Here is a 26,889-nt window from a genome sequence, read left to right as displayed (position 1 = left end):
GCATTAAAGTCTTTACCGAGGCAATCTTTCAAGGGACAGGTCAGTACATTGCATTCTCAATGGACCACCACAGTCAACTTGAGCGAGCCAGAGACTTTGCTGCAATGGTAGGTTTCCCCAGGATTCGGGGCGCGATAGATTGCACACGCGTTGCCATAAAGGGTCCAGCAGGCCAGCCCTGTACATTTATAAACAGGAACGGCTGTTACTCTTTAAATGTGCAGTTAGTATGTGACCACCATCGAAGAATTATGCAGGTCTGCACTAGGTTCCCAGGCAGCAGCCGTGACTCCTACATTCTCAGGTGCCAGGCATGTTCACTGGACCTGATGCCTTGGATAGTTGGCTGCTGAGTGACAAGGGCTACCCTTTGAAAAAGTGGCTCATGACATCAGTGAGGGTTCCTAGAACAGTCAAGAGAGGAGGTGCAACAACAGCCATGGCACAACCAGGGCTATCATTGAGCAAACAATTGGGCTTTTAAAGATGAGGTTGCAATGCCTGGATATATCAGGAGGAACACCACAGTATGAGCCATCCAGAGTGTCACTAATGGTCGGTATGTGCTGTGCTCTGCACAACCTTGCACTTCAGAGAGGGGATGCCCTGAAGGAAGAGGAACCACAAGAAAGCAGTCATTCCTCTGAGGAGGTGAGGGAACACCCCGATGGAGGAGTGAAAGAGCCTGCACAGAGGTGAATGGATGGATGTAACACACAGGATACCTTAACAGAGGCTCCAGTTGGTCAAGCAGTCGAGGCCTCTGAGCTGCCTGTACTCCCACTGTTTCAATTTTATCCCAGCTACTCAGTGAGCTCTTTTCTGAAGTATTGTCTGTACTATCACTATCTCCATCTCTTAACTGTTGCTGCATCTTGACGCATCTTCACATAAGAATCTCCATGCATCACATCTCCCAACATTTCCTTAAGCCATAAATAATCTGCTCGACCTCCACATGATGGCTCTGGAGTACATGGTTTATTTACAAATAGCCAATAGCCCCTCTAAAGGATACATAATTGTCACGTACCCATGTGAATCAGTTTGTGTCAATTGTAGATTCTTCCTAAATTTCTTACATGTGCTGTGGGAAGTGCTCCCTTCTCGCTTTCAGATGCATTGGAGAGAGGCTGCTGCTCTGCCTGCTCCCTTGCCCTGGGTGACTTTGGCAGGCGTCCTCCGTGCGGCTCAGGCTTTAAGGGCCCCACCATGTTAGAAGTCTCCTGCAGAGTGGCAGGAGGTCCTTTTGTTGCCAGAGCAATCGAGGTAGACTGTGCCAATGGCAAAGGGACAGAGGAGAGGCTGCCCCCAGCAGAAGTGACCTGAGAGTTGCTTACAGATGGCAGCAGCTGCTGCTCAACCTATGCCATGAGGACCGATTGAACCTCTCTGACTTCCTGAGAGGGACCAGGAGCTGGTTGAGTGTCCATGCTCCCAGTCCTCCTGTTGCCCTGGCTCTGGGCCCCTGGGTCCCTGAGAATAGAGCCAGGGTGGTGGAGGATAGGTCTGAGCGCACATCCAGGATTGCTTCTGCCCCTCCAAGACAGTCGTCAGTCTGTTCATGGAGGAAGCTTGGCACTCTGAAGAGTGGATAATCGCAATGCACATGGCCTGGATGGACACCTCCACTGTCCATGCCACAGCACACAACCCGTCTGGTATATCAACCAACCAAAGCTCCACGTTCCTTGCACTGGACATCCAGCATATTCCGCCTTATGGGTGGCTCCAGAGGCTCACCATCCGACTGGGACTCAGTCTCTGGATCTCCTCGAACACTCTTCCGACTGCCCGATGCCTTCACCATCACACTCTCCAGCAACTACACATGTGATTGTGAAGTGCCCTCACCAAATTGTGCTTGCCCTTTATCGCCACCCTGCTGAAGTGCCTGTATCTACGCTGGTGCTTGGCGCAGGGAGAGAATATGATGTTGCACCCCCTCGAGGCTTTGCCTTCTTCCTCAGAGGCTAGTGTGGGTCCTTCGGGACTGGTAGTCACAGCAGCCAATTGTTCACTTGCACAGGAGACAAGTAAAGGGTGTTATTGGCCATTCACAACCTTCACAGTGTGTGGGACAACACAATCTGCAACTACATTAGCAATAATATGGAGAATGAGATGTTACTGTTTCTGACATTAAACAATTTCCACAATGCTCACACGCTTTCCTCCATGACCCATGAGAGCCTTTTAATGCATAAAACAATAATGTGCAATTTGTAACAGAATACCAGGCATCATACACCCTCCCTCCCAGCCCTTCCCACATCTCTCTGTTTCAACTTTGGGTAATGCCCCTTGGAACCTCAGCACCCTGACGCCTTCCTCCGATTTTACCACTTGACCTGTTCCATTCACTCGCTGACAGCTGTAGAACCTCCTCCTCCAGCAGGGTGAGGATAGCCAGGTCAGCCTTGCCCCTGGCATTGTGGGCCCACTTTTCCTGCAATGAGGTGAGTTAGTACCATGAATTAGATTGTCCGGGACAATCATTTTTTCACATTTTGATACGCTATGAGAAATACACAGTGTACACAATTATTAGCAGCCACTGCCCTGTGTACCATCCACACACCAACACCTCCCCCAGCAACCCAACACCACCCCCTACCTAGGCCTCAGAGCCATGAACAATGCCACTTGTGCATAATGTTGCCTCGGACTTCTGAGCAGTAAACAAGGCATTTTCCAGATAGAGCCTTCCCATAATCTTCCCTGTACACTAATGTCTACAGTGGAGACATACACACCTTTACAGATCTTAAAACATCATTAAGCCTCTTCCGGCATTGTATCCAGGTTCAAGGTACTACACCCACACTGCTGACCTCTGTGGCCACCTCCGTCCAGGCTGCTCAGGTGATCACAGGAGCTCTTCTCTTCCCGTCACCTGGCATTAAGACCTCATGCTAGTTACTCAGGAGGGCTCTGAGGGAGCTATCACTAAACCTTGGGGCGGTGTGGGCCCTTCTTCCTTCCCTAGCTCTCATCTCACTCCCATCTCTCAGCCATCTATGGAGGGAGAAATATAATTAGGAGGCAGCTGCTCCATATTCCCAACTTTTCATTACGATTACGCTCACAATGCATGCCATGTGTGTTCCCTGCTGACTCTCTGTAGAGATAGTTAAAATATTTAGAAAATTCAAACTTACCTGAGCCAATGATTGCAAATCTTTTGAAATCCTTCTTATTTACAGCTCAATCCAATTCCATCTGCACTTGATACAAGTCCCATGACAGGTGCCCCTTTAAATAAGTGGCCATGACCTCCATCTGGGTCACGACCTGCCAGTTGGGATGCCGGACATCCTGCCCTCCAGCTCCCAATGGACAGAAAGACAACCAGGCACTGTTGCAGGCTGGGAACCTGCCCAGCTGACAATAATTGGTCCATTGCCATTTTTGGAATGGCGGAGGCAGGAATCGGTGAGCCACCTATTTCCAGGCCCGACTCCTTCCCACCCCCATGGAGCGAATTATTCAGCCCCAGATTTCAGCCATACAAAGCCCTGATTCGACCACACCTGTGAGCAGTTCTGGGCACCACACCTTAGGAAGGATATATTGGAGGGGCTGCAGCATAGATTTATCAGAAATTATAAAGAGAGATTACACAAACTAGGGTTGTATTCTACTGGAATTTAGAAGATTAGGGAGTGATTTGATCGGTTTTCAAGATATTAAGAGGAACAGAGAGAGTAGATTGGCAGAAACTATCCGAATAGTTGAGGAATCTAGGACTGGAGCCATAGTCTACAAATTAGAACCAAACCTTTCAGAAGTGAAATTAGGAAATGTTTCTCCACTTAAAGGGCGGTAGAAATTTGCAACTCTCATCTGCAAACATAGTAATTGATGCTAAATCAATTCCCAATTTTAAATCTGAGGTTGATAAATTGTTGTTAACCAACGGTATTAAGGGATATGGGGCAAAGACAGGTAGTTAGGTCACAAATCAGCTGTGATCTCATTGAATAATGGAAAAGGCTCAAGAGGATAAATGGCCTCCTCTATGTTACAAAGCAAACCAAACTAAAACAAAACTAAACTAGCATTTTGTCCAAAGCTGCATAGGTACAGAAACTAGAGCAGATAAGGAGGCCACTTGATATATATTTTCCTTATTGGTGAAAAGACCTGAGTGCGACAACAAAACCCAGTAAAAAGCTTACAGCACATCTCCCTGTATCACTGCAATACAAGAATACATTTTGTTTATTCAGCTCCTAGAAGTGAGTGTTACTGGGAGGAATAGGCCGCACACTATTCATTCCCATTCCTAAGATCCCTGGTAAGCTGCTGGTATGCCGCCTTCTTTGCAACAGTTTGATACAACTGAGTGGTTTGCTGAGCCACCTCAGAGGGCAATTAATTACATTGGTGTGGGACAGGAGTCACACACAGGCCCAGACTGGGTCAGGTTTACTTCAGGCTGCCTGTGAATTTTCGTACCACTAGAGGGGGCAGTGTTAACTACACCCATCTCTATTGGAGTCACTGGCGACTAACATTAGACCAGCAGGGAAGTTATGCTGAACTTTTCTAAAGCTCAAGTTAAGCCACAACTAGAATATTGTTCTGGCCACCACACTTTAGGCAAGATGTGAAGGCCATTGAGAGGGTGCAAAGGAGATTTACCAAAGTGGTTCCAGGGCTGAGGGATTTTAACTGCAAGATTAGGTTAGAGAAGCTGAGGTTGGTCTCCTTGGAGTAAAGGAGATTGAGGGAAGATTAGATAGAGGTGTACAAGATTATTACAGGTATAGATAAAGCAGATAAAGAAAGCTATTCCCATTTGCTGCTGGTACAAGGACAAGGGGACACAGATTTACGATTTGGGGCAAGAGATGTGGGGGGCAGGGAACGAGAGGAAGAACATTTTTGCCCAGCAAGTGGTAATGGCCCAGAATTCGCAGCCTATGAGGCTGGTGGAAGCGGAAATGATCAATGATTTCAAAAAGGAAGTTGGATGGGCATGAGGGAGATAAACTTGCAGGGTCGACGCGGCTAGAGCAGGGGAATGGGACTGACTGGAATGCTGTACAGAGAGCCAGCATAGACTTGATGGGCTGAATGCCCTCCCTTCTGTGCTGTTTTGAGGCTGTGGGCGGGACTTTCTGGCCCTGACACTGGCAGGCTTCGCTGCGGGTGGGACGGGAAAGTTTGGAGAGCTGTTGATTTGAACAGCTCTCCAAATCTTCCTGCCCCGCCCAAGATGATGCCTGGCGGTGTTGGAGCTGGAAAATCCCACGCTATGACTCTATGACAGTGTTCTACCCAATCCTGTGGGTATCCTGGCCGGGGAGTCAGGTTAAAATTGCTTCTCTAAAGTTGGAATATTAGCGAACCAGTTGAGTGTTTCCAACTTCATGGCAACTTTCACTCATACCAGATTGAAATCCAGGTGATTTCTTAAAATGAATTCAAATTCTCCAAATGGCCACATTGGGACTCAAACTCCCATTCTCCTGATTTATTAGCCTCTTAATATAACCACTCCACTACCGCACCCATACAGGTCTTTGAAGCCTTGACAAGTAAATTCTCAGTGTCAGGGTCGAGCCCACACTAATGTAGGTGAAGGAAGAAATCACAACATAAATAATTAAACAAAGGAGTGAAGCATCAGGCTCCCAAAGGGCACTGTCATTTCTTTAAAATATTCATTAACAATCTGATCTTTCCAAACGTATTCCACCTGATATGATGCTTGCTAAAAATAACGAAGAGTTATTCATACATTTACTATTTGGGACAGTAGCCTGTTATTTATTGATGCTTCTCAAATGGGAATGAACTGAAAACATGTTTTCATTATATAATGATATAACCCATTAGTAATTTGAGTCTAAAAATATTAAATGTATCACTCTATCGTCCACATGTATTTCTAAAAGTGAAATCCTGGACCATTCAGTACTACAAACTAGCTTACTTACTCACCCTGTTCTTTCTTTATAACGCTGCATTTTTTCTTTTGAAGCATTTATCCAATAGTCTCTTGAAAGTATCTATTGAACCTGCTTCTTCCATCCTTTCAGGCAGCACATTCCAGATCATAACAACTCATTGCATAAAGTCAGTTCTCTTTATTTCTCCCTTAGTTCTTTTGCGAAGTTTCTTTAAGTTGTGTCCTCTGGTCACTGAACCTCCTGCCAACAGTTTTTCATTTACCTTACCAAAACACTCTGGAATGCCTTTGAGAGCATTGGCTGGGATTGGGAAGTAGAGTTGAAGTGGGAAGAGAGAGGAAGAGGGAAAGCACGAGATAGGTGGTGAGGGAGGCAAAATTCTCCACATCTCCCCTCTCATCTTTTGACAAGAAATTAAGTTGCATTTATACAGCACCTTTCACAACCTCAGGATGTTCCAAAGCACTTTACAGCCAAAGAAGTAATTTTGAAATGTAGTCACTGTTGAAATGTAGGTAACACAGCAGCCAATTTGCACACAGTAAGCTCCCACAAGCAATGTGATAATGATCAAATAATCTATCTTACTGACATTGGCTGGGCAACAAATATGCGTCCAGGACACCAGGGAGAACTCACTGGCTCTTCATATTTCAGAATTACAGAATGTTGCTTCTCACTCAAGGGATACACTCCAAAGAAGTGCAATCTTACTGGCTGTTGAGAGGAAAGCCCTCCGTGGCAATCTAGGACTTTGAAGTCACTTATTATTTCCAATGTCCTGACAGCTTTCTGTGTCCTGAGGCTATGTACATGATTCTGAGAAATATCCACTCTCCTCCTTGGGTGCAAATGCATGGGATCAGGCTGTGATGCTGCAATGGTGGAATAGGATTGTCCCACAACACGTAGGTAGGAGGGTCACTTGAGTGAGGCACAGGAGGCTGCACTGCACTCTTGTATCATAGCAAGGAATCCATGGCTTTTGCAGGATAGAAAATAGAAGAGACTGAGGGATGTAGGGATGAAGCAGGTTGGGATGTGGGAAAAAGGGGAAGCGGACATAAAAATGAGGAAGATGATGAGGCAAATGATAACAGGAATGGAAGGGGGAAAAGGCTGGGGAATTGGGATGAGGATGGGAAATGAGTGAGTGCATACAGAATGTCGAAGAAGATGGGGAATGAGGAAGGGGAATGGGAAGGTGATGGGGAATGGGGAAGAGGAAAGGAAATGGGGAAGATAATAAGGAACGAGATAGTAAATAGAGAAGAAGGTGGGGAACAGGGAAGAGACTGGGGAGCAAGAAAGAGGATGAGGAATGGGGAAAAGGTTAGGGAATAGGGAAGAGGATGAGGAATGGGGAAGAGGTTGGGGAATAGGGAAGAGGATGAGGAATGGGGAAGAGGATGAGGAATGGGGAAGAGGATGAGGAATGGGGAAGAGGATGGGGAATGGGGGAGAGGATGAGGAATGGGGGAGAGGATGAGGAATGGGGGAGAGGATGAGGAATGGGGGAGAGGATGAGGAATGGGGGAGAGGATGAGGAATGGGGAAAAGGATGAGGAATGGGGAAAAGGATGAGGAATGGGGAAGAGGATGAGGAATGGGGAAGAAGTTGGGGAATAGGGAAGAGGATGAGGAATGTGGAAAAGGTTGGGGAATGGGGAAGAGGATGAGGAATGGGGAAGAGGATGAGGAATGGGGAAGAGGATGAGGAATGGGGAAGAGGATGAGGAATGGGGAAGAGGATGAGGAATGGGGAAGAGGATGAGGAATGGGGAAGAGGATGAGGAATGGGGAAGAGGATGAGGAATGGGGAAGAGGATGAGGAATGGGGAAGAGGATGAGGAATGGGGAAGAGGATGAGGAATGGGGAAAAGGATGAGGAACGGGGAAGAGGATGAGGAACGGGGAAGAGGTTGGGGAACAGGGAAGAGGATGAGGAACGGGGAAAAGGTTGGGGAATGGGGAAGAGGATGAGGAATGGGGAAGAAGATGAGGAATGGGGAAGAGGATGAGGAATGGGGAAGAGGATGAGGAATGGGGAAGAGGTTGGGGAATGGGGAAGAGGATGAGGAATGGGGAAGAGGATGAGGAATGGGGAAGAGGTTGGGGAATGGGGAAGAGGATGAGGAATGGGGAAGAGGTTGGGGAATAGGGAAGAGGATGAGGAATGGGGAAAAGGTTGGGGAATAGGGAAGAGGATAAGAAACAGGAAAGATAAAAGAGGAAAAGGGAAGGAGGAATGGAAAGGGATGCAATGGGTAAACGAGAGAAGGATGTATGGATAGCCAGTAAGTAACATGCCACAATTTAGCATGAAAGTGGCATTAAAGAAAGAAACAGAAAGACTCGCATTATATTTGGCGATGGGGACTGAAATTTACAAGCACCTTCCAATCTGCAACAGTTCCTTCACCAAACAACAATTAAATTCTAAATGACCTCAGACTATACTTACTGGAATTAGATTTTGTGACCTTAAAAGGGCAGGTCACTTCAAGCACAGCTCCACCTTAAAAGCAGAATAATACATAACAAAAACAGAAATACCTGGAAAAACTCAGCAGTCTGGCAGCATCGGCGGAGAAGAGCAAAGTTGATGTTTCGAGTCCTCATGACCCTTCAACATTATTCTGGACTACCCCAACCAGAGGAAATAGTTTCCCTCTAACTACCCTATCAACTCATATTATCTAAATGGTGAGAGATTGTAGAGCTCTGAGGTACAGAGGGATCTGGGTGTCCTAATGCATGAATCACAAAGGGTTAGTGTGCAAGTACAGCAAGTAATTAGGAAATGTTATCATTTATTACCAGGGGAATTAATACTAAAGTAGGGAGGTTATGCTTCAGTTATACAGAGCACTAGTGAGACCACATTTGGAGTACTGTGTACAGTATTGGTCACCTTATTTAAGGAATAATGTAAATGTTTTGGAAGCAGTTCAGAGAAGGCTTACCAGACTAATACCTGGAATAGGTGGGTTGTCTTATAAGGAAAGTTTGGATGGACTAGGCTTGTTTAGAAGAGTAAGGGGTGACTTGTTTGAAATATATAAGATCCTGAGGGGTCTTGTCAGGGTGGATGTGGAGAGGATGTTTCCTCTTGTGGAAAAATCTAAAACTAGGGGCCACTGTTTAAAAATAAGGGGCCGTCCATTTAAAACAAAGATGAGGCAAATATTTTTCACTCGGGGGGGGGTCTTTGGAACTGTACCTGAAAAGGTGGTGGAAGCAGAGTCTTTGAATATTTTTAAGACAGAGGTGGATAGGTTCTTGGCCAGCCAGCGTGAAATAGCAGTCGGGGGCCGATCACAGCCGGTGGCCCATTTCCCATGATCTCCCAGGCCCGCTGATTGCACGTGCCCGATGAACGAAAAATTCAGGCCCATGTTTTTGTTGGTTGTAGATGCACATTCTAAATGGATGGATGTATACAAAGTCAACTCGCCAACATTGAGCGCAATTATCGAGAAGCTGTATCACTGTTTTAATATACATGGCCTACCTGAAATTGTCGTTTCTGATAAAGGTACAGACTTTACCAGCACAGAGTTTCAGAAATTCATGAATCTGAATGGAATCGGGCATATTAAAACAGTCCCTTACCATCCCTCATCAAATGGTATAGCCAAGAGAGCTGCACAAACTTTCAAGTCTGGTATGTGGAGGTTGTCAGAAGGTACTCTAGAACCTCGACTTCCCGCTTTCATTTTCATACAATACCACATTAGACTACGGGTTCAACACCATCTGAATTATTGGTGAAACACCACCTACGTACATGGATAAGCTTGGTGTTTCCAAATTTAGAGGGAAAGGTAGAGCAGAATCAGAGTAATCAAAAACTGAACCATGATATACACCGCAAAGCTTGCACATTCATGACATAGTATTCATGCAAAATTTCGGAAGCGGACCTTGTTGGGTTCCTGGAACCATTGTCTCAGAGACTGGTCCATTATCTTTCCAAGTACAAGTGGAAGATAGAATCATTCATAAGCACGTAGATCATATTCATGCTAGAGGGACATTCCAACAACCAGCTATTCCACCTGTGATTAACGTCAAACTGTCAATTCCTGATGTGATAGATTAACCTAGAATAGACATGCCCATTGTCTCTGTAGAGTTGCCAAACCCAGAACTGCCATTTTCTAATGATATGTTTCATGCTACAGCTCCAGATCCTGTTGATCCTGCTGAGGAACCTCAAGTGCTAGAGCTATGCCGCTCTAGCCATATCAGCAGAGCCCCTCAGAGACTTGATCTCTAATCACCTGAAGTTGTACACTGTATATGTTGGATATTTAAATGTTTCCCTGTAAATGGAAACTGTAAAGAAAACTAAAGGGGGAGGAAGTAACTGAAAGTATAACCTCTCCTGCTGTCTATCAAGGGTCACTTGATGTTCTGGGAGGCTCCGACCAATGACCCCTGAGCATGGGCAATCGGGGAGGTGGAGCTTCCTGACGAGAGTCCTGATTGAACATGTAGCACCTGAAAAGTTCCCTGTAATTAAATTCATCTGTTTCTTGTTGAAACCTGTCTACTCTGCCAAGTCATTATACCTGCCAAAGTGGACAAGTTCACAATTTCCCACATTATACTCCATATGCCAAATTTTTGCCCACTCAATTAACCTATCTATGTCCCTTTGCAGACTCATTATTTCCCCCTCTCAACTACTTTCCTACCTAGCTTTGTGTCATCAAAATTTTGTCCCTTCATCTAAGTCATTGATATAGATTGTGAATAGTTAAGGCCCATCATTGATCCCTGTGGCACTCCACTCATCACATCATGCCAACCTGCTAAAGACCCATTTATCCCTACTCTCTGCTTCCTGTTAGCTAACCAATCCTCTATCCATGCTAAAATGGTATCGCTACACACGAGCACTTTTTTGCGTAGTAAAGTTTGACATGGCACCTTGTCAAATGCCTTCTGGAAATCCAAGTATAGCACATCCATATGTTCCCTTTTATTTACATTGCTTGTTACTTCCTCAAAGAACTCCAATAAATTAGTCAGACATGATGTCCTTTTCACAAAACCATGTTGACTTTGCCTGATTGCTTTGAGATTTTCTAAGTGCCCTGCTATAACGTTCATAATAATAAAATCCAGCAATTTCCCTCTGACAGGTGTTAAACTAACTGGTCTGTAGTTTCCTACTTTCTGTCTCCTTCCTTTCTTGAATAGAGGAGTCACATTTGCTATTTTACAATCTGATGGGACCTTTCCAAAATCTAGGGAACTTTAGAAATTCAAACCAATGCATACACTATGTCAGCAGCTACTTCTTTCAAGACCCTAAGGTGAAGTCCACCAGGACTTGGGGACTTGTCAGCTTTTAGTTCTATTTATTTTCTCAATACCCTTTCCCAGGTGATTGTAATTGTTTTAAAATTGATGATGCACAGGAGGCCAGAAATGGAAGTGTATAGACATCTCAAAGTCTTGTGGGGTGAGAGGAATTTAGAGATCTAGGGAGATAAATGGTTAATAGCTATTATGCTAATAGCTAATAATCATCATCAGTGATGTCAGATCATGTGTGACCGGACCACTTCGGGGTTAGCACGGAAGCCTGATAAAGAACAGGTCAACACAGCCCTCTAGTCCATTAGCAGCAGTGCAGTGTGTTAATGAGGATACAGCAACCTATAAAAAGGTTATTAAGGCCTTCAATTCATATTTCAGTCTTTGGAGGAACACTATTAAACAGCACATTCAGGAATCCAGAGAAAATATTGACCTTTTCATTTGACAGATATTTGCCAGTTTGGGGCTCTGAAGGATGAGCACATCCGAGACCACATTGTGGTGGGGGTGTTTGATGAAGCCTTATCTGATTTTCTGAAATCCAGGGAAGATCTAACATTGTCCAAGGCTGTTCAAATAGTGAGACAGGCTGAGCTACAGAAGCAGACCAAGTTTTAATCCAGGGTGCTAGAGAACCTTTGTAGAGTCAGACTAGTGATACAGTTCAGTTTGTGAGTAATTGATGCAGCAGCACACCTGCTAAAAAGCAGACCCAGAACGCAGAGGGAGCAGTGGCCACCATTATCCAGTGCTCCCATTGTGGCATGAGAAAACCCCATCGGCTCGAAGACCATCCTACCATAAATGCAGAATGCGTTCCTCCAGGAGGTGGGGCCATTTTAAAGTGGCATGCTGCAGGAGAAAGCTTTCAACTCCAGTTCAAAAATTTACAGAGAGACCAGTCCGTTCAACCAGTATCCAAGAAATAGATACTGACAAACATGAAGTGCCTTTCTTGGGCGAGGCTGCAAAGTCCAAGGGGAAATATTTGGAGTGCATGGCCAGTAGCCTCAAGATGAATTTTAAATTAGGCACAGGAGCAGGGGTGTCAATTCTCTCTGATGCAGTCCAGTGGTTGAACCTTGAGTTTCTCCAGCCATTTACCATTCAGCTCCACAGTCCAGGGGGCATACCACTGAAGATGCAAGATGACTACCACACTTTGTTATAAGGGAAGAGAAATGACAGAAATGTTTAAAGTTATGCAAAATCAGGAGTGCTCAATACTGAGCCGGAGAGGCTGCTCAGATTTATAGCTTATTAACACAGTGGAAAAGCTGAACAACCAGGACTAACCAGAAACTCAAGGAAATTTCTGAAACTATTCATAGGTCTGGGGAAGCCAACAACATATTACCTTCAAACCAAGTGCTAAACCAGTGTGTTTGTTTACCCCAAGAAACCCATTCTTGGTTAAGGTGAGACAAAAGATTGAATCCATGCTAGGCCAGGGGGCGATATCACCAGTAACACAATCCACCTGTTGGTGCTCAGGTATGTGCCTGTACCCAAGCCTAACAGCTTACTACACATTTATGTGGACCTCACACCATTTAACAAGGCAGTTGAAAGGGTGATCCACTCTATGGCATCTGCTGAAGCTCACAAGGAACTCAGTTTTCTCTAAACTGGATGCAAATAGTAGCTTCTGGCAGCTCCCAGTAGACAAGGAATCCAAACTACTAACAACATTCATCGCACCCTTCGGGAGGTATTGTTTCAAACGCCTACCATTTGGATTTTCCCCAGGGTCCAGGATCTTTCAATGCACCATGGCTGGCATTTTGGAAGGGCTGGAAGGAGTCATCTGTCATATGGATGATATTCTCATTCATGGATCCACCACTTTGGAACATGATGCCAGAGTGAGAATGTTACTATAGTGCTTACAGGCCACAGGCCGTGCACTCAATCATAGATTTGAGTTCTCTGAGCCCACTATCAGCTTATTAGACCATATTGTTCATACACCTGGCGTCAAGGGAGATCCCCAGAAAATTGCAGCCATCAAGGATTTCCCACCACCCCTTAACATTACAGAGCTTCAATGTTATATGGGCATGGTCAATCAATTGTCTAAGTTTCTGCCCAATCTTGTACATATCAACAAACCACTACAACCACTCCTGAAGCAAGACCAGGCCTGGTATTGACACAACAAAGTGTATTTGACACAATCAAAGACATGTTCATGTCCACTGAAACATTAGGACTCAGACCTTCCCACCATAGTCACGGCTGACGCATCATCCATTGGCCTAGGGGCTGTATTGTTCCAAATTCAACATGACAGTTCTCGCAGACTGGGTATATTATGCCGCCATTACACCGCTGAAAGATACAGAGCAGCAGTATGCTGTCATTTAACAAAAAAGGCCCTGGCAGTCACCTGGGCTTGTGTAAGTTTTCATATTATATCCTGGGGCTCAAGTTTACTTTCCAGACAGATCATAAACCATCCATCACTCTGCTTAACACTAAAGAATTAGCAAAGATTACACCCCGAATTCAAAGGTTTCAACTGCGGCTCATGAGATTTGAAGCTGCTACAGAATATGTCCAAGGTAAACACCAAACCCCAGCTGATGTTTTGTCTTTCATTCCTGTAGGGGAGCCTGCACAGAACGATGTACACTTTGTTGAGGATGTGGAGTCCTATGTGCCCATGTCTACCAAGTTCCTCCCAGTGACCACCCAGAAATTAGGAGAAATTCGAGCAGCCCAGAAAGCTGATGCCGAGTGTGCACAGAGTTGGGAGTATTGTGTCACTGGATGGCCTGCATATTTTTCTTGCAATTGTATACTGAAGTAATACTTTGAACAGCATTGTCACCTTAGAATTATGGATGACTTGTTAGTCTAAAATGACCAAATTGTCATTCCCAGGGCCCCCAGGCTAGATATTCTCCAATGGGTGCATCAGGGACACTTGGGGTATCACCAAGTGTAGGGCTAGGGCCTACAATTCCAACTGGTGGCAAGGTATCTCCAAAGCTATTGAGGACATGATTTCCAATTGCACTACTTGTGCTACCCATAGGCAAGACCACAAGGAACTGCTAATGACATCTTCCTTCCCATCACAACCATGGGAATGCCTTGGCATGGATCATTTTGTCACCAGGGATGGAACCTTTCTTATCATTGTCGATTATTACTCTCGGTGGATCGAGGTCAAACGGTTACATGGGCCCATCTTGGCGGCGGTTATGGCCATGCTCAAGGAAATTTTTGCCACACATGGCATCACTGATTTAGTTGTCCCTGGCAACGGCCCACAGTTTGCACATAACTGCTTCAAACGCTTCACTGAGACATAGGGTATCGTCCACATCACCAGCTTCCCCAGGTACCCATAGGTCAATGGAGAGGCCGAAAGAGGGGAGGGGATTATACTGCCAAATCCTTGTTAAAGAAAAATAACAATGTCAACCTAGCTTTACTGAGTTTCCAGTCTACGCCATTGCAGAACGGTCTGGCTCCATCGGAACTCTAAATGGCTAGGAGATTACGCACACAGCTCCTGAGTCTCCCACATACCTTTTGACCATGTCTCAAGGTGACAGAGACAGAAAAGGTGGGGGAGAAAGAGGACCACTGCGAACCAGACCATGACATACAATCATCACCACAAAGCACAGGATCTACCAACACTCCAGCCAGGAGAGTCTGTCTGGGCCCAAGCACCAGCCAGGCCAGGTTTCCATTCATTCTCAAGCATGGTAATAACTGCTGCCGAGATCAGCCCATGTAGCTATTTGACCTCAATCCACCAGTAGCAATAATCCACAATGTTAAGGAAGGATTTATCTTTGGAGACAAAATGATCCATGCCGAGGTGCTCCCTCTGTCGCAATGAGAATGAGGATGCCATCAGTGGTCCCTTGTGGTCTTGCCTATGGATGGTACAAATAGTACACACTAACTAGGGTGCCCTCAGACAAAACAGATTTGCGCTGGTATCCACCAGCAGACGGCCTTAACAGAGTTGTGTTGGCTACCCGGACAATTGAGAAGACAACCCGACCAACATGCTAGATGGTTCACTGGCCCCCCCCACAGGAAGTCAGTGATCTTTGACCTCCTGTAAGGAAATAAGAACACAACCTGGCAGACTGGTCAAACCACCACAGCATCTTCCCCTATGACTCAAGAATGGTGTTGTTGACTTTTGAAGGTGGTTAGGGAAAGTAGGAAGTGTAAATATTTAAAGAGTAGAATGAAAGACTTGGTGGGAGATGTAGCATAAAAGGTTAATAGCTATTATGCTAATACACATAATCAGTTATGTCAGATCATGTGTGACCAGAGCTCAGAGAGAGAGTATTCTGAAAGGAGCCTCATGCTTATCTATCCTCGTACATAGTTGTATACAGTTAATAAATGTTTGAAAGTTCCTAGATGCTTTGTTTTCAGCAGTCTATGTTAAACATTCCCTGGGACCATTTACAATGATACTTCAAGCAGGTGTAAGCCATTTAGCCCATCGAGTCTGCTCCACCATTCAATAAGATCATGGCTGATCTGATTGTGGCCTTAACTTCACTCTCCTGCCTGCTCCCACAACCTTTGACTCCCTTGTAGATCACAAATCTGTCTACCTCAACCTTGAATATATTCAATGAACCACTGTCCACTGCTGGCTATAGTAGAGATCTATGGCGCAGGCAGCTGAAGGCACCACTGAAAATGGTGGAGCGATTAGAACTAACAATGTAAATAGAATTGGAGGAGTGTAGGTATCTCAAAGTCTTGTGGGGTTGGAGGAAGTTACAGATCTAGATAGAGGTGGAGGCATGGAGGGATATGAAAACAAGAATGAGAATTATGAAATTGAGTCGTGGCTTGACTGTTATCATTCTCATGAATTGGGCTGTATTGGCTCCACGGTCAATATATTCTTCCTGAGGTGCGGTCTCCAGAACTGCACAGTGTTACTCTAGATGGGGTCTTACCAGAGTTCTATACAGCTGTAGTATTTACTTTCATTTTTTACAAATTACTGAGGTGAACTATCAGGTGAATGTTCATACGGAACAGTTTAGCAGACTAATCAGAAAAGTCACAATCGCACCATGAACAGGCTAAAATGTGACAATAATGGTCATTTCTTGTTCAAAATGATTTGGAAGGATGTAATATTATTTCACTGATTTTCTCTCTTCAATGCACCACCCTGAAAGCTTGTACAATGAAAGTAGGTCATGAGCACATCTTCAGGGTTGGATTCCTTCACTCCTTCAAGGTCAGAATGGTCAAGTAGAAATAAATTTCATACTAACAGTAGTTGGCATGCAAACACAGGCTATTTACTGCTAGATGTTTATGGAGAGTTGATGGTTACAAAAGTTCATGGACACAGGCTAGAATTTTTCACCCGTCAGGCAGGTACACACCCAACCCGAACAAGCGTAAAATGATGCGCGATATTTTGGTCGGCGGGCGTGTGCGGGAGTCAGCAGTGTGTCCACTGACAGTTAACAGGCCTATTAAGGCCATTAAAGATCTAGTTGAATTAAATTTTTCGCTGCCCGCCCAACTTAATGGTTGGCCGGCAGGTGAAAAAGCCAAGCGGCCTTTGGATTTTTTAGGAAACCTCAGCAATTAAAACTAAAATAAAGATTCTAACATTTTATTCACATGACAGTCACGAGGGACATGTTTTTTAACATTTTAAAATTCTTCTTCTTGACTTTTTAAATCTTCAGCTCCCTGAGGCGGCTCTGTGCCTCAGGGAGCTTTCATTGCGCGTACCCGCACGCATGCGCGAACTTCTGTACTTGCCCTCCTCCCTCTCCCCACCCCCACACAGGAGGCACTGAGCACTGCAGCATGCTTTTCACGCTGGACAGGCCTTAACTGGCCCGCCAGAATGAAATCACGGTCACAGCCTGAACGCAGGCTTACTCCCATCGAGCCAGCCCAATGAGGGCAAAATTCTGCCAATAAGGTAATGGTAATGAAATAAGAAATCAAAACAGGCAAGGTTTTACATATCACCTTTTCACATCCACAGAACTTCCAAAAATGCTTCAGAGCTTATTAGTTGTTCACAGTACAATCACTGTTGTTTTTGCTGCCAGACACAACAGCCATTTTGTGCACAGCAAGATCCCCAAACAACACTGCAATAAGTGTGCAGTTTTTTGGTGGTGTTGGTCATAGGGAAGAATCCTGGTTCATGGACAACAGCTGAGCCCCATTTTCTCCTTGGCATATGACACCATGGATTTTTTCATGCCCACCTAAGCAAATAGGGCCTTGGTTAAGCATCACAAAATGTCTGAAACATGGCAACTTTTTTCACTGCAGCATTCTGTCAGTATTGTAGAATCGTTGAATCTTATATTGCACAAGGAAGTCATTCAGTCCATCGGGCCTGTGTCCCACTCCCCCATGTGTTCCCAAATGGCCCTGTGATTTTTTTCTCTTCAAGTGTTTATCTCTTTCCCTTTTGAAAGTTACTATTAAGTCTCCTTCCACCACTCTTGCAGGCAGTCATCCAGATCATCATAACACACTGGGCAAATAAAAAGTTTCCTCATCTGGCTTTTGTGCCAATTATTCTAAATATGTGTCCTCTAGCTACTGACCTTTCTGGCATTAGAAACAATTTCTCTCCCTGTCTATTCTATCAAAACCCTTCATGATTTTGAACACCTCTTTCAAATCTTCACGTAACCTTCTCTGTTCTAAGGAGAACAGCCCCAGCTTCTCCAGTCTCTCCTCAAAACTGGAAGTCCTTCATAGAGATAAAAGCAAAAAACTGTGGATGCTGGAAATCCAAAACAAAAACAGAAACAGAAATACCTGGAAAAACTCAGCAGGTCTGGCAGCATCGGCGGAGGAGAGTTGAAGGGTCATGAGGACTCGAAACGTCAACTGTGCTCTCCTCCGCCAATGCAGTTAGACCTGCTGAGTTTTTCCAGGTATTTCTGTTTCTGTTTTTGTTTTGGAAGTCCTTCATCCCTGGTACCATTCCAGCAGATATCCTCTGCACCCTTTCCAGGGCCTTCATGTCCTCCTTAAAGTGTGGTGCTCAGAATTCGACACAATACTCCAGCTAAGGCCTAACCGATAAATTATAACCATTTAGCATTACTTCCTTAACAAAAACAAAAAATGCTGGAAAAACTCAGCAGGTCTGACAGCATCTGTGGAGAGAAAGACAGAGTTAACATGTTGAGTCCATATGACTTTTTTTCAGAGCTGAAGAAGAAGAGCCATACGGACTCAAAATGTTAACCCTGTCTTTCTCTCCACAGATGCTGTCAGACCTGCTGAGTTTTTCCAGCATTTTTTGTTTTTGTTTCAGATTTCCAACATCCACAATATTTTTCCTTTATCTTAGCATAACTTCCTTGCCTTCTTCAGCAGCAGCTCGGAAAGGCAAGGGTCGGTGGCTTATCCTGTCTGAGGACATCATCAGACCCTCAGGTTTTGGCATTTTAACAAGTTCCTTGTCTGTCTGTGGCAAATGTGTTGTGTGCTCCCTAAAACACCAGGAGTTAAATTATCAGCCGGAATGGGTGTGCAACCAAACCAGATGCAAGAAGTTGACTCCATTACAACCCCCCACCCCCCTCCAACCCCACCCACATGCCCCTTTCTCATTGGATAAGGGTAGTTAAATTTGGCCCTTACCTTCCTATGAGTCAATGTCAGTGAGGTGTCAATAAGGTGGTACATGGCTTCAGTTTAATTTGCCATATTGTAGTGAGGGACAAGCTGCTGGCTTCTATTAAGTACCATGGGGATGTGATCAGCATCAAAAACCACACCTTGCACCTCAGTTTTGCAACAAGCAACATCATACCAACAACTTTATTTATATAATGCCTTTAACATCGTAAAATGTCCCAAGGTGCTTCACAGGAGAGTTATCAAACAGGTTTTTAATGCCACATAAGCAGATATTAGGACAGGGGACTAAAAGATTGGCCACAGTGGTACGTGTTAAAGAGCACCTTAGAGGAGGAGGGGTAGAGAGGTGGCCAGTAAGACCAAAACAGAAGTAAGGCTATTAACTTGAACACAGGTCAGTCATTGTACATATTCCTTTAATTGCCAAGTCAGAAGTCAGAGTGTTCCACAGCAAAAAGAATGGTTTAACAAATTTCTTCTGAAGGTTGAGTGGAATTAAACTGTTTGATATTCAGAAAGTTCAGGTATGAGGGCACAGCTGTTGTCTCTCTTTGGCTGATGGTGAAATTACTCTTCCATTAGCCGTGCCCCCTGCATCTGGATGGATTCTACTGATAACCTTTATGAAGGACAGTTCCCAGGAAGGAAAACAAAGATAGCACACGGCTTCTTGGAACACAGCCCAGAGACAGAAAGACCTCTAACATTATTCTACATGTCCCACTTTGATCTTGAAGGATGTGGAAACTGGGAGGAAGCATGAATCTATCCAGATCCTTTGAATCTAATTAAGGTTACTACTCTGTTGGTAGGACCCTGTGGACTTGTTTAATTGTGCTCATCAAGTACTGTCTTTTCAGCTTGCTATATTGCCTCAAATTAAGTGAGCCCATCGACTATCATCACAGGGTGATGGTAATGTAGCCATTACATCCAAAATTCTGCTGCCCTATTCTTAACTCACACTAAGGGCCGAATTTACCGTGCTCAGTGGCGTCGGGCATGCTTGGTGGCGTGAGCAGACAATACGGCGAGAAGGCCAGAAATCAGATTCACAACAATGTGAAACCAGTTTGTGATCGTCCGCTCAGCCTGTCGATGGCAGGCCGCATTTCCCGTTTCATTGTAATACATCTGCATAGCATTATAAGGCCAGCCCGCCGGAATCATCCACCCCCCTCCCCCCCACTAGATCGTCTGCCCACGTTGGCGTGATTGCACGCCGGTGCAGAACACGTCTCGACAAGTGTGACGTGCAGAAGTTGGGACTTACCGCCAGAGCCTTGCTCACATCGCGGACTTCCAAGGAGCAGAAGACACTGGAGCCCGAGAGCAACAGGATCCTGGAGGAATGTCCACAGCATGCTGGGCAGATACTCATGGGCATGGCTCTGCTGCAAAGCAGCTCACGGAAGTTGAAGAGTCACCATTGAGAGCCTGTTCCCAACGGATAATGGTCAGTGGGTGGAGAGAAAGATCCAGCTGTAATTGGGAGAGCAAGATGTAGGAGAGGAAGATCTAGGATTGACTGGGAGAGGTAGAGGTGTCAGAGGGTTGAGGTTGGGATGGGGGAGTGAAGATGTCGGTGGGGGTGAGGTTGGGAAGGGGGAACGACAGTGTTGGGGCCGGAGGTTAGGAGTGGGGAGGGAAGGTAACGTGGAAGAAGATGGTAACTGGGGCTGGGGAGGTAAATGTAAGGGAAGTGAAAGGTGTAAGGGAAGGAGTTCGGAGGGGGGAAGGAGTGTGGAGATGGGAGGGAGTCCAAGGGGAGGAAGGAGTGCAGAGAGAGGAGGGTATAAGGGTGGAGGAAGAAGGTAAGGGTTTCTGAAGGAGTCAGGGGGTTGGGCGGGGACTAAGTGGGGGGGTAGTCTAAGGGTGGGGAAGGAGTTCCAAAGGGGGAAGTGGTCCTGCATGGGGGTGGGGGGGGGTGTCCAGGTGAAAGTTAAAGGGAGGGGTCTGATAAGTCCATGACTGCTTCCTGGGGAGCAAACTGAGGGTGGGCGTGGTACGAGGGAATGGTGAGAATGACTGAGGACAGAGTGAGGCTGTTGGGTGGGACAGCGAGGGTTCAACAGTAGCGGTAGAAGGGATGGCGCGGATGGTTGGTGGGGACTCAGAGGCAGACATGGGACCTGGGGATGGGAAGGAGGAGATCAGGGAGGTTAATGGGGGTGGGATTTTCAGGAAGGAAGGGAACGTGTACAGTCACCTGGACATCCCCGAAGGAAAAAGGTTGTGGCTGGTAGGTCACAGAGGGGAGGTGGAAGGTGATGACAGGGCAGGGGGAAGGAGGGTGGGGGTCAACTGTGATGGGGGAAAGGAAATGGGTGACTGGGGGAGGGGAAAGGACAGGGCAGTCAATAAAAAACTGAATCACCACCATGCTGTCTAAATCAAAAGTGAAACGAGAGTCATGGTGACGAGAACAGCCATGGGAGTGTGATCAGTGGGTGGGCGGAGATGCAGGTCAACTCAGATAGACAACTGAAAGTGAATCCCAGCATTCAGCATTGAAAATGCTCAGGACATTGAGGTGATTGTGATACAGAAAGGATCTGCGTGCGTGGGAAAATGCTCGCACGAGGCTCCGAAAGGCCCTTTGTTATGAGACAGCCTTTCGGTAAAGCTGAGTTATTTAAAAATCCCAGAGGGAAACTTTAAACAACTGTCATAACATATAATTTTAGGTGGTATGTTTGAGATGCAACTCTCAATTCAGGAAAGAGGCCACCAGTTCTCGAGAGGTTTTATATTAAACTAAAAGAAACATTTTATTCATTTACACAAGTGAAATACATATATACATGGCTACAAATTACTAACATCATAACTTTTAACAAACTTCTAAATTAATATCCATTAAGGCAACAGCAACCCATAGATTTTTAAGCAGACACCAGGAAAAGCATTTTCACCTTATGAATTCAAAATGAGGTTCCTCTCCCTTTAGTTCCTGTGGAGACAGTTGTAGGCTTACAGCTACTTTGATCTTACATTGCCTCTGCCCGCACACACAAAAACTGCTATCCTTATACCTAGCACAGCTCATTGAATGTAAATTCTCATTGTATCACCAACCTTATCTAGCAATAAATCCCCCTTCATATAGTACCAATTTTATTACTAATATAAACATATTGCTTGGTCTCTGCTAGCTAGGTGCCAGATTTCACTCGCTTTCTAGAATGCTCTATTCAAAAAATGCAAATGTACTCTTCCTCTCTTTTTACATCTGGAAACTAGTACACATCAAAGCACCCAGACAAGCTGGCTTTAATCCAATTAAGACACACCCACAGACTCAACCTCAATTTTAAAAGAAAAATATTTTCCAGTAATATTATATACATTAATAGCTTCATGACACCCTGACACACATATACTTCTCACTCCAGAATCACTCGTGGGCCAGCTGCTCCCTCTGTGATGACAGAGGACGAGGTTGAGGGGCTCACAGGCAAAGGGGACTCGGAGGGAGGAGACAGCCTCTGGGATTCATGAGTGGATGACCCAGTGGTGTCCAGCTGTTTCTCTTCCTCCCTTTAGGTGCCCAAGAGCCCCAGCCTGACACCTTGAGGAGAAGAAGCACCTGGAGAGAGTGCTTGAGGTGTCCCATTTCCTTCTCGTGTTGCCACTGCAGGAACTCACCCATGGCTCCCACGCTGGAGTGCAGGTCTGCACTCATCTCCACATTCTGCTGGGCCAGGGTCTCAGTAGTATCCGCTATCCTTCCCATGGAGATCTCCATATACGCACATACGCACACTTCATCAGAGAGCAGGCAGAGGCACTACTCTGTCTCACGAGCTACTCCATTCAGGGCTTCCAACAGCTCTGCATGATGTTCCCCCACCTTCTGCTGACTCTCCAGGATGAGTTGGAAGGCCAAATCCAGAGCTCGTCATCTGACTCAGGCCTCACAGGTGCCTCCTTCTCAGCAGTCCCCCGAGAGCCAGGAAGCTCAGCTGAGCCTGCCTCCTCTCCTCCTGCTGCAGAGACATGTCCGTGCAGTGACTACCAGATTGTAAACCCGAGCCTGCCCTAGATCCAGGTTCCACGGTGTCTCTGCGCTGATGGTGAGTGTGGGTAAGCGCTGTGATGGGTCTTCCTGGCTGCTTATGTCCAGCTCTTCAATGGAGGATGTTTCCTCTTGGCTGGAGATGAGGACCTGGATAGAGTTGAGGGACTGGTTGGCTGAGGGTGTCAGTCGCTTGGCAGAGCTCCCTGTGAACCAAAGTAGAGATTATTAGTGCATGGCAGCAGAGTCAAAAGCAGGAGAGAGAATACTCACAGTTGTGTTGAGAAAGGGATGATGTGGCGCAGGATCTTCACAAGGGTGGTCGCCGCTGACCTCACCAGTCAGCGCGATGGCACACTCCTCAAAGTGAGCAGGATTTTGAGGTCATCAGGCCCAGGATCAGCCCCCGACCGCGATTGCACTCTGGTGGGCCAATTGAGGGCTGCCCAGCGTGAAACGCAGCTGTTCACTGGTCGGCAAGCAGTGGGCAGGGGTGGGGGCCTGTCGGCCAGCGGGTCCAATGGCAACCCGGCAGCAGGTTTTAAACCAGCACAGTCAGGCCCTGGAAGGCTGCTGGCAATAAGGAGAACCCCAGTGTTGTGAGCAGGTGAGTAGAAATTATGGAGAGTAATGCGGCCGCAGACACCAGGCAGGAGGGCAGGGCGGGTGGGCACTTGGACCCCCAGTTTTCTGATGAGTGCCTCGTGGTCCTCCTGGAGGAGGTGGCTGCCAGGAGGGACATCCTTACTCCCACCTAACGAAAGGAGATCGGGAGGAGGTGACAGTGCTGGTCAGCAGCCATGATGTGGTGCGGTGCACCTGGGTCCAGTGCCGCAAGAGGTTTAACAGCCTGTTGCGCTCAGGAAGGGTGTGTACCGTGTTGGCATGGATCAGTGTGTCCAAGTGTTAAAGGTCTGGCCATTCCCCTGTGGAGCTCAGGGGTGTTAGAGTCTGAGTGCAAATTGTCGATGACGTCGGAGTTGGCCAAGGGGGTGAGCCCTGGATGCTTGGCCTGAGTGTTTTGCAGCTCAAGGGTCTCGAGTTAGATGTGCCCTGCAAGGTGTTCCTCAGGTGGGGTTGGCCAGGCTGCAATGACGCAGCAGGTTGAGAGGGGATAATGAATGATCCTCTGTCCTTTCAGGAGCCGGCCGCCCATAACAACATTGAAAGGTCGCGGACCTGTGGAGGCTCAGCTGACCTCCTAATGCTTTCCCCATACGAGCAGGACACCTTGGATCTGGAGAGGCACCACGCACCTCAGTCAACTGGCCGCATTGAGACTGGGGTGTCAGACAAAGGTAAGAGTGCAGTGCACAGAGGTGAGAGTTCCAGATGCTGCAAACATTCTTGTGTAGTCTCTTCATTGATGGGAGCCTCAAAACTGCATTCCCCATTGATCATTGAAAGACGATGGCACCATGATACAGATCTCCATGGTCTCACCAGGGTGCCTGGCATGCACACTGACAGTGTGATGATTTTAACTAATGACATGTCCTTCTTCTCCCTCAGAGTGCCCAAGGCGCTGGCAGTCGGAGGACTGCTGAGGACCAGGGCACTGCTCAGTCGAAGGCAAATGATGAGCCTCTGGAGTTGTCCATTAGGCAGCAGATGCTGGATGTCCAGCAGGGTGTGTGGGAGGATCTAGTGGAGATCCAAGAGGGTATGTGTGCCATATTCTCCGTTGTGGAGGAGTCCATGCAGAGCATAAGCAATGCAGTGAGCCTCATGGCCGAGCACACTGCTTCCTCCGTTGAGAGAGTGGCGACTCTCATGGAGAGGCAGCTCCAGGAACAGAATCAGGGGCTCCTGGGGTTGCACTCAGACCTGAAAGCCCTCACACAAGCACTGACCTCAGGTGGTTAGTGTCCGTGTGGGAGATGGATGAGGCACCCGGTATCCCAGCTAGGTGCCCATCCATCAATGGTGAGCAGGGAGGTCCAGAGCGACTTCACGTTGGCGCACAAGCTGCTTGTTGTCTCTGTGGGCTCCTCTCAGGGCGCTCTGGATGACGGCAGCAGCTCCTCCGCCCCTCTGCCAGTGACCGTGGCATCCGATGAGACTGCGGCAACTGGGGAGATGCCAGCCATGGCACTAGCTGCTCCCTCCCAGGCGGGGTCAGCACAGGCTCCACTGGCCAGAAGACGACTGCCAAGGTCATCAAGGCCAACAAGACACCAGAGTCAGCAGGCTGTCTCCAATGCTGCTGCCAGTGAAGGGGGAGCACCTAGACGTAGCACTCGCAAATTTAAGTTTAAGGCACCATGAGCACAAGAGGGACTGGTCACAGGGGATCTTCTGTTGTGCCATATTTTGTTTATTTTAACCAGTCTGATGTTGAAGACTAGAGAAGGCTCTGTTAATTTGTTATGACTGTCAATATGAGATAAGTTTTCTTTTGTCGTAATAGCCTGAGTATGCTTCACCTTTTTCATTTAATGTGTTGCAAGGTACGCCAGTATGTAAAGCTGGGCGTGAGTGGCTCAAAACTTTATTGCACAGGCACTGAGTGGACTTTGGGTTCAAATGAAAGGGTCATTTCAGACACCCGAGATGGAGGAAGCAGCCCTGGCATGAGTGGAAGCAGATCTTTGGTAGCCTAGCTGAAGGAGCGTTGGATCAAGACACCCCTGGTGTCCCTGCCTCCCTGGAGGTTACCGAGGTCTGCCTCCATGCCCTCAGCAACCACAATCAGTGACACCCACTCTGGGGGGTATTGTAGGGCTCCCCTGAACAGTCTAGGCATTGGAAACGATTCTTGAGCAGACCTATGGTCCTCTCTATCACCACCCTTGTGGAGGCGTGACTCCTATTGTAACGCTTCTCTGCCTCTGTTCTTGGGTGGCGGAGAGGCGTTATGAGCCACCTTTTTAATGGATAGCCCTTGTCACCCAGCAGCCTTCCATCCAATGAGGCTGGAGCACTGAAAAGCCTCTGGGCCTGGGAGTGTCGGAGGAGGTAAGCATTATGGGAGCTATCAGGGTGCCTTGCGCAGACTTGCAGAATCTACATCATGTGGTCGTACACTATCTGGACATTCATGGAGTGGAATCCCCTCCTGTTAACGAAGGTACCCGGCTGACCCATTGGCGCTTTGATGGTCACATGTGTGCAGTCGATGGCACCCTGGATGCAAGGGAACCCAGCAATCACTGCAAACCCTCTGGCTCATTCAGACTGTCTGGCCTTATCTGTACAATAAAGGATACTGGTCAGTACCCACCTGAACAGAGCTTCTGTCACCAGCTTGATGCAACAGTGGACAGCTGATTGGGACGGTCAACAAAGATGCCCCCACTGACCCCTGGAAAGAGCCGGAGGCATAGAAGTTGAGGGCCACTGTGACCTTCAGAGCCACTGGCACGGGGTGTCTACCCACAGTCATCGCTGATCTCAGGACCAATCATCTGACAAATGGAGGTCACTGTCTCCCTTGAGAGGCAGAGCATCCTTCGGCATTGCACTCGAACATGTTGAGGTAGCTACGTCGCTGCCTCTAAACCCTGGCAGCAGGATAGTGGGATCCCGTGCAGCCCCTTCCCCCTTGGGCTTCCTGCTGGCCCTGAGCCCCTTTTGCCTGTGCCTCTCCTCCCAAAGGTCCCTCCCCTGGAAGCTGCATAGGGACACGTGGCCTCCTACCTCTTCTGCCCCTCACTTCTCAGAGGAGGTGCCACCAGCAGAGACCACAATCCCCATTCCCAGGATAATGGAAGGCTGTCTGATACTTGGAAGGGTACACATGGTTTGAATCCTTCAGGGGCCTTTGGAGACACCAAGGAGTCCTGAAATTAAGTTTGGAAATGCTAAGAATGAAGCCCCGAACAGAGATGAAGCTGCCAAGTACCATAAGTCACTAACAGCAAACTAACTACCAAACTCCTCACTACTCATATAATATAAAAGCAAAGTACTAAGGATGCTGGAAATCTGAAACAAAAACAGAAAATGCTGGAAAAACTCAGCAGGTCTAAC

The sequence above is a fragment of the Cetorhinus maximus genome, chromosome 9, assembly GCF_964194155.1.
Source record: "Cetorhinus maximus chromosome 9, sCetMax3.hap1.1, whole genome shotgun sequence".
NCBI lineage: Eukaryota > Metazoa > Chordata > Chondrichthyes > Lamniformes > Cetorhinidae > Cetorhinus > Cetorhinus maximus.
The sequence above is the reverse complement of the archived record's forward strand: the minus strand, read 5'-3'. Positions refer to the sequence as shown.